The following is an 11,821-nucleotide window of genomic DNA, read 5'->3' on the forward strand; positions in this document are numbered from 1 at the left end:
GAAGATGAACAAGTAAAGGATAAATCTATTTGGAAACTTTTGTTTGAACTTCCTTAGCATGTCTTTGACAGCAAAGCCAGTCCTTATAAACTCTTCCTACAAGGACTTTAACAAGACATTTTAAAGATAAATGCTCACAAAATATTAGCACAGAGAAAAATCAAAATTTTTAATCATGAAAATTTTCACTGCAAATTTAATTCTAAAGCTTACAAGCATCTGTCTGACAAAAATTCATTCCTGTGCCATAAGCAAATAGAAATAACTTGAAACCAAACTCACAGTCATTAGTTCACAGGTTACCCATACTAAGACCCTATGCTGAAACAGAGATGTATGAAAGCTATGTGAAGCCATGAATACACTTAGACTATATACAAATAATAATCAGAAGGAAAGTATAAATTTAAATAATTATTCATTGCAGCTAAATCAGCCCCTACTCTCCCTAACATGTTTCTGGAGAAGATTTTTGAATTAAGTTCTATGATGATGAGCTTTAGTTTCATCTTGCATGTGGAGTTTGATTTAGTTGATTTAGTCAATAATTTTACCTAGTGTCTTAACTAAAGTTGTGATGTTTAGCATCACAGCTTTACTGCACTTTTGCATTTATCACCTGAAATAAATGTATCTTTTCCTCTTTAATCCCTCCTGTTTATTGAGGTGTCCCATTTCTTCATTCTCAGAAAGCAAAATAAGCAAGGGCGAGAGATTTTTATACTTTCCACCTTGCTTCATTTCTATCAATACACTTCAAGCTTTCAGTTTCACAAACTGTCTTGGGGGGCAGCCAAACTCCTGAAGCACAGATTCAGAGATCACATGCTAAATTATGGCCATTGCTACAGAATTTAGTGAAATGACCATCAGGATTGCAAATGTTTTCAGTAAGCAGTCTAGGCTTGCTAGACTATTTCTTCAGATTCAAACCTGTATTAATTTTTTTTATAAAGTATCGACTCTTCAGGGTCAGCTCCACAAAATATCCAGTACAGATGACCTTCCACTCCAGATTATTTTGTTTCTTCCAGTGAAGGCAAATTATCCCTCTGATTAACCTCTCCTCTTAAGAGATGTAGACACCCAACAGTGTGTTGGGTGTCTACATCTCTTAAGAGGAGATGAATCCACTGGTTCTGTTTTCCAGACCCCTCCTCTCCTGCATAAGTCAGGATCTGAGCCAGTTTCCTTCTCATGGGTGTATCACCACTGCTGCAGACTCAACACCCTCCATTTGCAACCAAGCACTGTGAACATGACCATGGCTGTATCAGAGGGTCAATAACTTGGTTGTCAGCTTTGGCCTAGAACTCTAAACTCTCACGTTCAAACTCCTTCCCAGACCTGAGATCCACTTTGCTGTACATCCATGTGAATTACTTCCCAGTTATGGCAGCTGTCTTTCCCTCTGGCCTTGACCTTGTGCAAACTTATTCCCTTTATATTCATGCAAAACACTGCTGTGAAGTCCATTATCTGAATTCTGCTGTTTTAGGATGGGCCCATGTAATTTCTCTCACTGTGCTCTTTGGTTCCTCCCTTCTGCTGTGTCAGACAGGAGCTGTTTGTTTTCCCCCTGCACTGTGATTTCTCTTTCACCATCAGGTCACAGTGCTCTTGTTTATAAGCCACTTGTCACATTTCCAGACTGCCAGTGTATACTTTCTCTAATGACCCATTATACATAGGTTTTGAGAGAGTTCTCTACATACACCCACAAAGGTATGCCAGTTACCCTCCTTCTTTTAAGCTCTTCCCAAGGCACCCAAAAAACCTCTTGCTTCAACATTAAACTACCATGTTCAGAGATGTTTTCTCTTTCTCTCCCCTTTGCCCACACCCTCAGCTGTTCTGGGCTGGTACAGTGCTCAGCACAGGGCAGCTGTGTCCTGTGACCACAGCTCCCACGAGCTGCAGGGATGCTGAAAAGGGTCATCACCAAAAACAAAATCTGTATGAAAAGTAAGGGAAGGGGGCAAGCCTCTTCCTTACGCTGTTGGAACACTTGACATAAAGGCATTAAAGAAAACGCTAACTTATCTTGTCATACAAACACCAGAAACTCCAAAAATAATAGTAACCTGTCAGACCCTACATTATATCCCTCAAAGTCCTGTATCTGCTAGTCTTTTCCTGCTTTTCTCTGTGTTCTCTAAGTAGCTGAGACTTGAAATGAGAATGCGGGTTCATCTTTTTCAGCCATGCAGATATCTCATCACCACAGCATTACTCCAAGTAATGAAACACAGACGTTAATTCAGAGTGTTACCAACTCCCCAATCAGTCCAGAGGCACAAAGCAAAACTGAAAAATTTCTGCAGCCTGTATAATTTGCAAGATGTTCTTAAATTAAGGAAAAAAAAAAAAAAAAGCTCATCTTAACAACAAGTGCAAGATCTGATGTCTGAGAAATATATTCTAGTCTGCTTCAAAATGTTGGCATTTTCAAGACAAGACCATTTAAAGGGCATAACCTAATGAATCATTAGCACCAAAGCCCATATAAATTAAAACTATAATAAGATGCTTTTAGAATCATCACCCCTCTCTTTTTTTTTTCTCTTTTCCGTCCACCCTTGTTATTTCACTTTCAGAGAATATCCAGAAGTACATTTACTTAAATGTCTCTTAAAAATGGCTCACTCTGATAGATTTGATGGACTTCATTTTTCTTCTGTCACAGGAAATAAATTGGACCCGGTGTTTTTAAAAAAGAAAAAATGTTTCAGATCAGATTCCTATTCTCAGTAGAAGAGGACAGACATTTCTCTCATTATCAGGATCTGCCCTAATTTCAGATTAAGTTTTACATGATATGCATGAATTCATACATTTACTTTCTTTCTACAGGTGTCTACATGAGGTAATAGCATATTTGTTCACATATTGATATTTTTGTGAGGTTTCCTGAGAATTAAATAATCCAGAATAGGTTCTTCTCAGGATTATACTGAGATTCTGTAATATTCAGAGTCATTTAGGAAATGTTCCAGGGAAGAAAAAGGCAAAGCAAAACAAAAAATCCACAAATGTAAACAACCCTCAAATATTTCAGCTCTGACTGGTCTCAGCTCTGGCCCAGCCTGCCTTTGCGGACAGAAGAAAAGCCACAGTTCCCAAATTCTCAGAGAACCCCAGGGAGGAAGACTTGACCACACTCCCAATGGCAAGATATTGATCTGAGAAGGAGGAGAACTCATTTCAGACTCTTAAGCCTTTCCTAAACTTTATGTACGACACATCTACAGCAACTGACTAAGGATAGAAGCTGCTCTCCAGCATCACACAGTAGAATTTAATACGATGGAAATGCAAGTTACTCTTTCCTGTACAAGCTCACATTGTTAATTTATTATTTTTTTGGACTCTTATATTCTTTTCCTCCATTCCCCAAAAGGAAAAGCAGTATCTCTTTAAACTGCTTCATAAAATACAACCAAATCACTGTGAAGGATGGAGCCAAAGAAAACTGTTCTTGGGAAGTTTACTCGTAAAATCTTGCCAGCTCACCTGAATAAATTTCCTTACGTGATTCTGTGCAAATTAGTTCTCTTTGATTTAACTGGCCTCTGCATTTTTCTTTTTCCCTTTTTTTTTTTTTTTGCACACAGACAATTTGTGAGGCTTTTTACCTTTGAAACACAGATGTCTGCAAAGGTGGAATAAAGCTAATACAGGGACAGAATAAGAAGAATCAACAAAAAAAGCCTTAAATGTTTGAGGTCACATATCGAATATAGACATAATAGATATAATTTTAAAATACATTAAATTTCTACAGTGGTTGAACTGATAAAGCAGTAATCTGAATTTCCCACCCTGCTACCAGTGGTTAAAGATGCCAACATTTGAGGTTTGGATCCAGCCTGTATGAGAGGTGGGGTGAGAAAACTGGGGGATTAAAAAAAATAAAGAAAAAATAATAAAAGAGGCAATCCAATTTAGGAGTTCTAGTTCTAAGTCATTTAGTTCTAAGTCATTTAGTTGCTTCCAGAAACCCACCCACATGGACAAACATGAAAATGAGCACCTATAGTCTGGGTGCTGGTACACCCACTTCACCAGACTGCTGTTAGTCATCTCTAGCAAAGTCTCTACAGCACAAGCCAGCATATGAGCCCAAATATTCCCTTCTATTCTGTTTTCATCTTCTTACACGTCACTGACAACTGAAAGGTGAAAGAAGTGCAAGCTAAATAGAAGTACTAATTAAAGGAAAATATTTTCATATTTGTTTTGATTTGAATGGTTTAAGTGGGATGAGCAGAAGCAAGGACTGACTGTATGGAGAAAGGGGAGGAGAAAATAAGGTTTATTTATGAGAGATGCATCATTGATTCTTTAAGTGAAACACTGAGTTATGCTAGGCTGGGAACAGTCTCACACTGGCAAAAAGAGGTGGATGGACAAATTGAAATATTCTGCTAATTTGTGGATTTTCCTGTTTTTTTAAAAAAAGTGTCAGAATGGACTGTGCGATCTCCTTGCGATCATTTTCCGCTAAGCAATATTTCACAAATGTGGAATATCCAGGGAATGTCGAATTCCACGCAGTGTAACATCTCTCTCAGGATACAGGCATCCCTCTCTCCCGCTTCCCTGCCAAGGGATGGGAAGCATTGCAAGGCTGCTGTGCCAAGGAGTAGCCCCCAGAATTTGGACAGGCTGATCAGAACTATTTTAGTCAAAACCACAAATCATTTCATTTTTCCAAAAAAGGAAGAGAATTTCATAAAACTGATCTGGCAAGCAAGATCATGAGCCTAAGGAGAGCCCAATTAAACTCAACAGATTCTCTCTGATGTGGCAGCAAAGGGGAAGAAGCACTTAAAGGAAAACTGAATCATAAAATAAAAGATAATCTGTTCACTACACACAATTACAAGGAAGAGTAAATCATTACAAAAAAGGCTTAAATATGTAATCTACTTCATTCATTTTTCTCCCAAGTATAAACAAAATGTCTTTATCCAAAGTTTTGAGGGCTTATAACTAATTAAAAATATTCATAACAAACAAAATTACTTGCTCAGTCCAAATAACTCCCTGCCCACATAAATCAAATCAGCCCAGAATCACAAAAAAAATTCCCAGCTTGCCTCATGCTCTTCAACCCTCAGCAAAAGCTCAGCAAAAAATAGCTGTGCAGCATGTTCTGAAAGTTAAATTTGGGCTATTTTGGACCTCAGGGAGAATAAATTCTGAAATCAAAGAATCTTCATGGAAACCCCCTATCACCACTTCCTTTCTATTAAGTGAGAAGCTCGATCATTTATGCATCTCTGCAGATGATATGCATGGTAATACACAGATACCTAAAAAAATAGCCTGCTAAAAGGACCAGCTGAGATAATTTCCAACAGCTTTCACTCAGCTTCGAGCAGCACAGAGCGGAGGTGTAACATCCCACAGCCAGATAGTCGCAGTCTGCACTGGAGTCAGTGTCTGAATCTTTTTAGGGTGTAGGTCACACACATTTGGCAAACACCCAAGCATCAAAGTGGGAAAGGTGCACGTAGGGCTCAGCTGCCATCTTTTAACTACAAGAGGCTGAAGAACACCTTTTGGCTTGGGATGGGCACAGGGTCAGGTTTTTCAGTGTTCTCAGGCTCCAATTGGTACAATATTCAAATCCCCACCATATGAGAAGCGTGTTTTGATGACCTCGCAAAGGCATTTTGTGAGGTCCAAGCCCTCAACTTGGACCCTCTGATTCTAGGTTGCTTCTCAACAAAACTTCAGTGTTGAGAACTTGCCTGTTTCTTTTCTCCCAGTTTACTCTCAGCACTGACTCTCTTGCCTGGGCTGAACCTCGACTATTTTGTTGCCTTCCACACATTTGTCTCAAACACTCACTGGGATCACATGAAACAGGGAGAAAGAGTTGAGTGTCGCTGGATTTTGTGTCACTCATGCAAACTGATTTGTGTACAACACCAAATAAAAGTGTGTGCAAATCCCAGATTACAGGTCAGTCTAGCTCAGGTTCATCAAATTTACATGGCTACACATGTTTTGTACTGAGGTGGGGCATAGTTGATTAATACAAAACCCACCTTTTGTTATCAGAACATAACCTAAGGTTGCCTACCAAAGTCTAGACAATTGAAAATATATCAGCTTTCATAAACTTCTGGAAATAATCCAATTCTGTTAACAACCTACAGCCATAAAACAGGTACCAGACTGCCAAGATGCCAAACATCAAAGTCTAAGAAATGTAGTGTTTTCAGCTCTTTCCTTTTCCTCTCATATATTTCAGCAATGAAAAGCATTGTTTCTATAATCATCATCCAACATCTTGCAATAAGCAAAGTGACTCTCTTTCAGAGCACTATTTACCCTGAGAAAAGTTAAAAAAAAAAAAAAAATCTGCTTAATACACACTTGTACTTACAGCATACCAGAGAAGAGTCAAAGCCATAAAATTAGACTTCAAACTTTGCCAAGGACAGAGGGAGCTCACAGCCACTGTTCAAGATGAGAAATATTTAATTATGCAGAAACTAATTAATATTAGAATTACAGCCTTTTCCTTATGTAGGTCTTAATCCACACTTTGTCCACCTCTTACTCTGAAGCTCTTGTTCAAACAAACACGTACAGGCTCCTTAAAATTTCATATTCCAAGCGGATCTTTATATGGTGACCTTATTCTGATTATTACTCCACGGTTTTACCGTCCCATTTGTTCCCGTGCAAAAAGCATTTAGAATTCCAGAGTAGCTTCACAAACTTCCCGTGTGGCTGACAGTGGACTCCTGGGTTTCCAAAGGTTTTTCTGATATATGGTGCCACGGGAGCCAGAGGTGTGCCCCTTCAGAAGTGTGAATGGAGACAGCCCTTCTGGAATTCACTGTCAGGGGCACACCCCGCAGTCTGTGCCCAGAAAAATGGACACTGAGGGGAAGCACAAAGCACAGAACCCTCTCATGCTGCTCAAAGGTGTGTGGACAGCAGCAGAGCAGAGGTCTTGCAGATATCCACACAGCTCCTAAAAGCGGTGGAGGTTCAGCAGAAAGACAGCTGCCCATCTTGGGTCATTACCCAAATGTGCATGGCCCCAGTTTTATTTTATTTTTTATAAATCATGCCTAAAGTTGACAAGTAAATTAATACCTAAGAGCCTTAGCTAGCAGACTCAATTTCAAAGAAAAAAATGCTATGGATGCAGCAAATCTCCTCTAATTTATCTGAGAACACCAGTCCAGGGCTGGAAACAATGAAACAGCCACAGCTCTAGACACCAGTTTCTGTGTGTCTATAATTTAAAGGTACCTAATGCACTCTATTTTAAACTTCAGTTGTTTCTAGCTTTGCCAGACTCCCAGAATCTGCACTGAAATTTTCTGCAGCAAAAGTCTGCCTCAGGCTTCCCTTCCTCCCCTTTTGTTTTCTGAGTTTCAGTTAAAACTGCTTAGCTATTTCTGAGAACAAAGAACTAGGAGAAAAACATGTTGTTTTGTCCATTGTTTAAAAAAAAAAAAAGAATCTCCTGACTGCGAATATCTACTGTCTCCTTCTTTTGAGTGGGATGCAAAAGGTCACATAAAAAAATCACCCTCACGCTAGGGACATGAGCTCTTACATCCCTGTGAAAATCTGCCCAAATTTGGCAAAGTTAAGAGCCTCCCAGGGATTCTGGTTCATATGCATCAGGAGAGACTTCAGAGATTAACTTTTATATTTTCCCAAGATTCAGCTGCCACTTAAACGCTCTAATCCTTTCCCTGTTCTTCTTCCTCCTGTCTGCCTGAGCTGCCCTGTGGCCATGCCCATGGCCTGAGAGCAAACTCCCCGTGTTTCTCACCTATCCCCACCTGGGCACCCCACAGGCTCGTAGGGAAGGGGCTTCAAAGCTCTGCTGTGCCCCTTGGCTCAGCCTTTCAGGGGGAGAAAATGAAATAAAAGGCAGAGAAGAGCTGCGGGACATGAAAGCGAAAGAGCAAAGCACCAAGAGACAGCTAGGTGAGCTGAGGCAGACCAAGACAGCAGTCAAAAAGGAGCAGAAAAGTCCTACATAAGAGAAAGTGTAAGGAAGACAATGGTACAGCCAAAATGTAGGAGTCCTGCATTGTTTTCAACAAGTGGAACTATTAGGAAAGTGGGCATTGCATTGCTGGCTGTGCCACTGCCACTGCCACCAATGATGTTCTCAGTCTGAAGATTCAAAATTGCTTTAAACAATCTTAAACTCCACGTGATTCATTATTTCAGACTTTTTTATTTTAACCCTTTTTTTTTTCCCCAATAGAAGAGCTAAATGAAAAATATTTGTGACGAAAAGCCAAGTATACTGGTGTTCCACACAGGAAATACCAGCATTACAGTATTTACATACAACCTCCATTTATTTCCCTTATGAATCATTACACTGCTTTTAGCTTTTAATAACACAATCACCTGTCTAATTCACTGCATGAGAGAAACTACCTTGGGAAAAAAACTTTAACTCTGTGTTGGAAAAGGCTAACATCTATAGGATCTATATCTTATGCTCTACAACAGATGTAAATCGATTAACACAAGGTATCACAACAGAAAAAACAAGGGTAGTTTTCTGGTCAAAGTATCCCGTTTTTATCTCTGAAAAATAAATAGGACCCTATCTCTTTTATTCCTTTGTACAGTTACTAACTGTGTGCTCTTTGTTTGTGAATTCCTGATGCAAGGCACCTGGGGTCAGGTTGGCAAAGGTGCCAAATACTCCCACCTGAAATGAATAGGAGCAGTGCTTTCAGCATATAAAGAACCAGGAGATACCAAACGTTAAAAAAAAAAGAAAAAAAGAGTTGTGAAATGTTAGCTGCCTGAAGTGGATAGGCCCTGTTGAAAGTTGCAGTGTCAGTGGTTTAGCTTTCTCTTTCTGAGATGGGATGAATCCCTCTCTCACACAAGGATTTTGAAGTACTGAATTGATCTTTCTTCGTGAATGACTTGCATATGACTTGCATACCTAGGTAAGCACACCACAGGGAGGAAGGAAACACATGGTTTTGTATTATTTCTAGGGTTTGAAGGTGCTACCTTATATAAGGCCTAAAACTGAAGAAATGGGATATTTCCTAACTGAATGAGCCCTTGTTCCATGGCTGGACTAATGGTACGGGTTCTTACTTTAGGACTATGATACAGCATGCTTTTACTAGGGGATGCATCAGTCTTGGGTTTTTACACAATAATTATTCTTAACTGTTACCTTGGGATTTTCTGATTCTCATCTCTTCATTCTGCTACTCCTCATATTCTCTTACCAGAGAGTCTTGTGAAATCCTCATCAAGTTTCTGAGTCCATGGGAGAAATAATGCATGGTGAGGGTCAGGATACTTTTCATAGCGGTTGTTATAGGGTTACCCCTGAAATAAAATAAAAATTTGGCACAGCTGTTTCTCTACTAGGGTACCAGGTGCCCACAAAACTGGTAATTTTCATAAATTCACCAATAAATACAGATAATTATTGGCAAATAGCCTGGAGACATCCCAGTTGGTGGGGCTCTGATCTTCTCAAACGTTAGGTAGGGTCAAGCTTAGATAAATACATAACTATGGATGCCCTGGGAAAGCTTAGGAGCTCCAGGCTGCACTGGTGGCTACTCAGTAGGTGGCATTATATCCCTAAAGATGGTGCCAAGGCCGACCCCTTGCAGGATATTTTCTAAAAAAAAATCTTTCACACACAGTCCTTATCTTTGGCCCTCATTTGTACCTACAGTTAAGCACTTTCTGCTTCTACAGAGGGCACAAATTGAACCAAGAGCACCATCAGTGCTCCCACCAAGTCCTCAAAAGAATTCTGTGCTCGACCTCCCAGAATGCAACACCTTAAGCACCAAGATGTTCCTCAAATCCCAATCCCTTTTCTGCCTTATCAAAGGCCTACATTTTGGTAACTATGTTCCAGCCTGTGTGTGCCAACCCTTAATCACTCATAAAGATCTGAGTCTGGGTGTTAGTAGCTGAATTTCCTCAGCTGAGGAAAATTAAAAAACACTCCTCAGCTGAGGAGTCTGTGAAACTTGCAGGTACCAGTCTTGGTGCTGCACAGAAGAGCCTGAAATTATTGAAGGACAGGGACCACACTGCCTGCTTAGCTCACAGCTGAGGGCTCCACGTGTCGGTAGGGTTCAGAAAGAATTGGAGAGATGCAAACAAAAGGCAGAAATCTGTAATATTTCTTGGGAAAGAGGCTTCGAAGGTGAGGTTTAGTTGGAGACAATATGGACACTTAAGGTGTATACCCATTACTGCAGCATTTAAAAGAATTGCAAGTTAGAAATGGTCTTCTGTAACAGTAAGCCAAACCTTGGCAAAAAGGGAAAAACTACACCCAAATCCCACAGAGACTCATAGAGCTTTTTAGCTCCACTTTCTGTGTGTATTCCCGTTGACCTCCAAGGCATAGGTTTCATTGCAAGTGGATGGGCAGACCCATTGTTTCTTAACTGACCTTTGAAAATAGGATTATTTCTTAAACCCCTGAAGTACTTTGGCAAACTTTGTCCTGAGTTGTTTCTGCGGGGACAATAAGCCACATGGCATTTTAAGTTTCCTGCTATAGGCCTTTTTCTCCTTACACATGGTTTCTCCTCTTTAGGGCTTGACAGGGAGGGTTTGAACGTAAGAGATCACTTTTTATTTATGGATGTCCCTTTGTTTTGTTTTTCAAAGAGTGTGTACAGAGAATGCACAGCATGACAAAGGAAATAATAATTGTGAAAGAGAAACTTGATGCCAGTGCCTAGACCAGCCGGGCTCTGTAGGTGAGGCCTTGGTACCATGACAGTGATTACTTTGTTGAGATCAAAACTGTAGTTTGTGGAATTTAGCCTTAGAAAGAACAAGCTGCCTGGGAAGGGGGGAGTGGCAGGAGATGGCAATGTGCCCAAAAAAGCCATTTAGAAAACTGGCAAGGCCTTAATTTTTTTTCCTATGAAAAACTCAGCAGTTGCTACGTTAGTCTTTGAACCACGTTCTCACCGACACTGTTGCTTCTCCTACTTCACAGTCAGTTTATTCAGTTGGTTATGAATGACTTTCAGCTGCTCTGTAAATTGTTATTGTCCAGGCTCCATTGTAACAAGAGGTCACTTGCAGTTTCTATTATAAACCCAGGTTTCCAGGTGTTTATTATAACTTGGCAGTTTTCAAATCTGGGTTAAAAATTGGTACACTTGGGGTTTTTTTTTTGGTTTTTTTTTTTTTGTTTTTTTTTTTTTAAGGCCAGATGGGCTTTTTATCCTTTCTCTTCTTCTTTTCCCCACCTAAATTTTAACCTTTTAGGAGCTGAATAAAATATCTATCAGGTGAAATGTTAAAAAAATAGTATTGGCAAAGAAATTAATTTCTCTAACACTACTAGTATCTTGAGAGTGATCTTTGTGAAATAACTCATCAGACACAGTTTGATATTTTTATATGTTTTTCACATTCTGTTTATGAGAGTGCCTTCATTTTGTGCAACTCCTACATGGCCCCGATCCAACATGTAGCTCAATCCATTGCCCAAAGTCTCAGTGATTTCAGTGGGACTTCATGGAGTTTTTCCCTCCATCAGAGCTTTAAAAAGGGTCATAATTTTTTTCCCAAATATCTTTTAAGGGGGTTGTGCTAAAATTAATGCTCACTGCTAAAGGGCAAAAACAAAGGATCCAGTGCAAAAAGGTGAACCTATTCACTAAGTTCTGATGACAAGATCCAAGATTATTATGAATTTTAAAATGGAAAAGAAACCAAGACAACAAAAGTAAAATTTCTCACCTCTATTAGAACCTTCTTGATTGATCTTTGGACATTGAACAACTGAATTTCCATCTTC

This window comes from Anomalospiza imberbis, chromosome 5 (genome assembly GCF_031753505.1).
Source record: "Anomalospiza imberbis isolate Cuckoo-Finch-1a 21T00152 chromosome 5, ASM3175350v1, whole genome shotgun sequence".
Lineage (NCBI taxonomy): Eukaryota > Metazoa > Chordata > Aves > Passeriformes > Viduidae > Anomalospiza > Anomalospiza imberbis.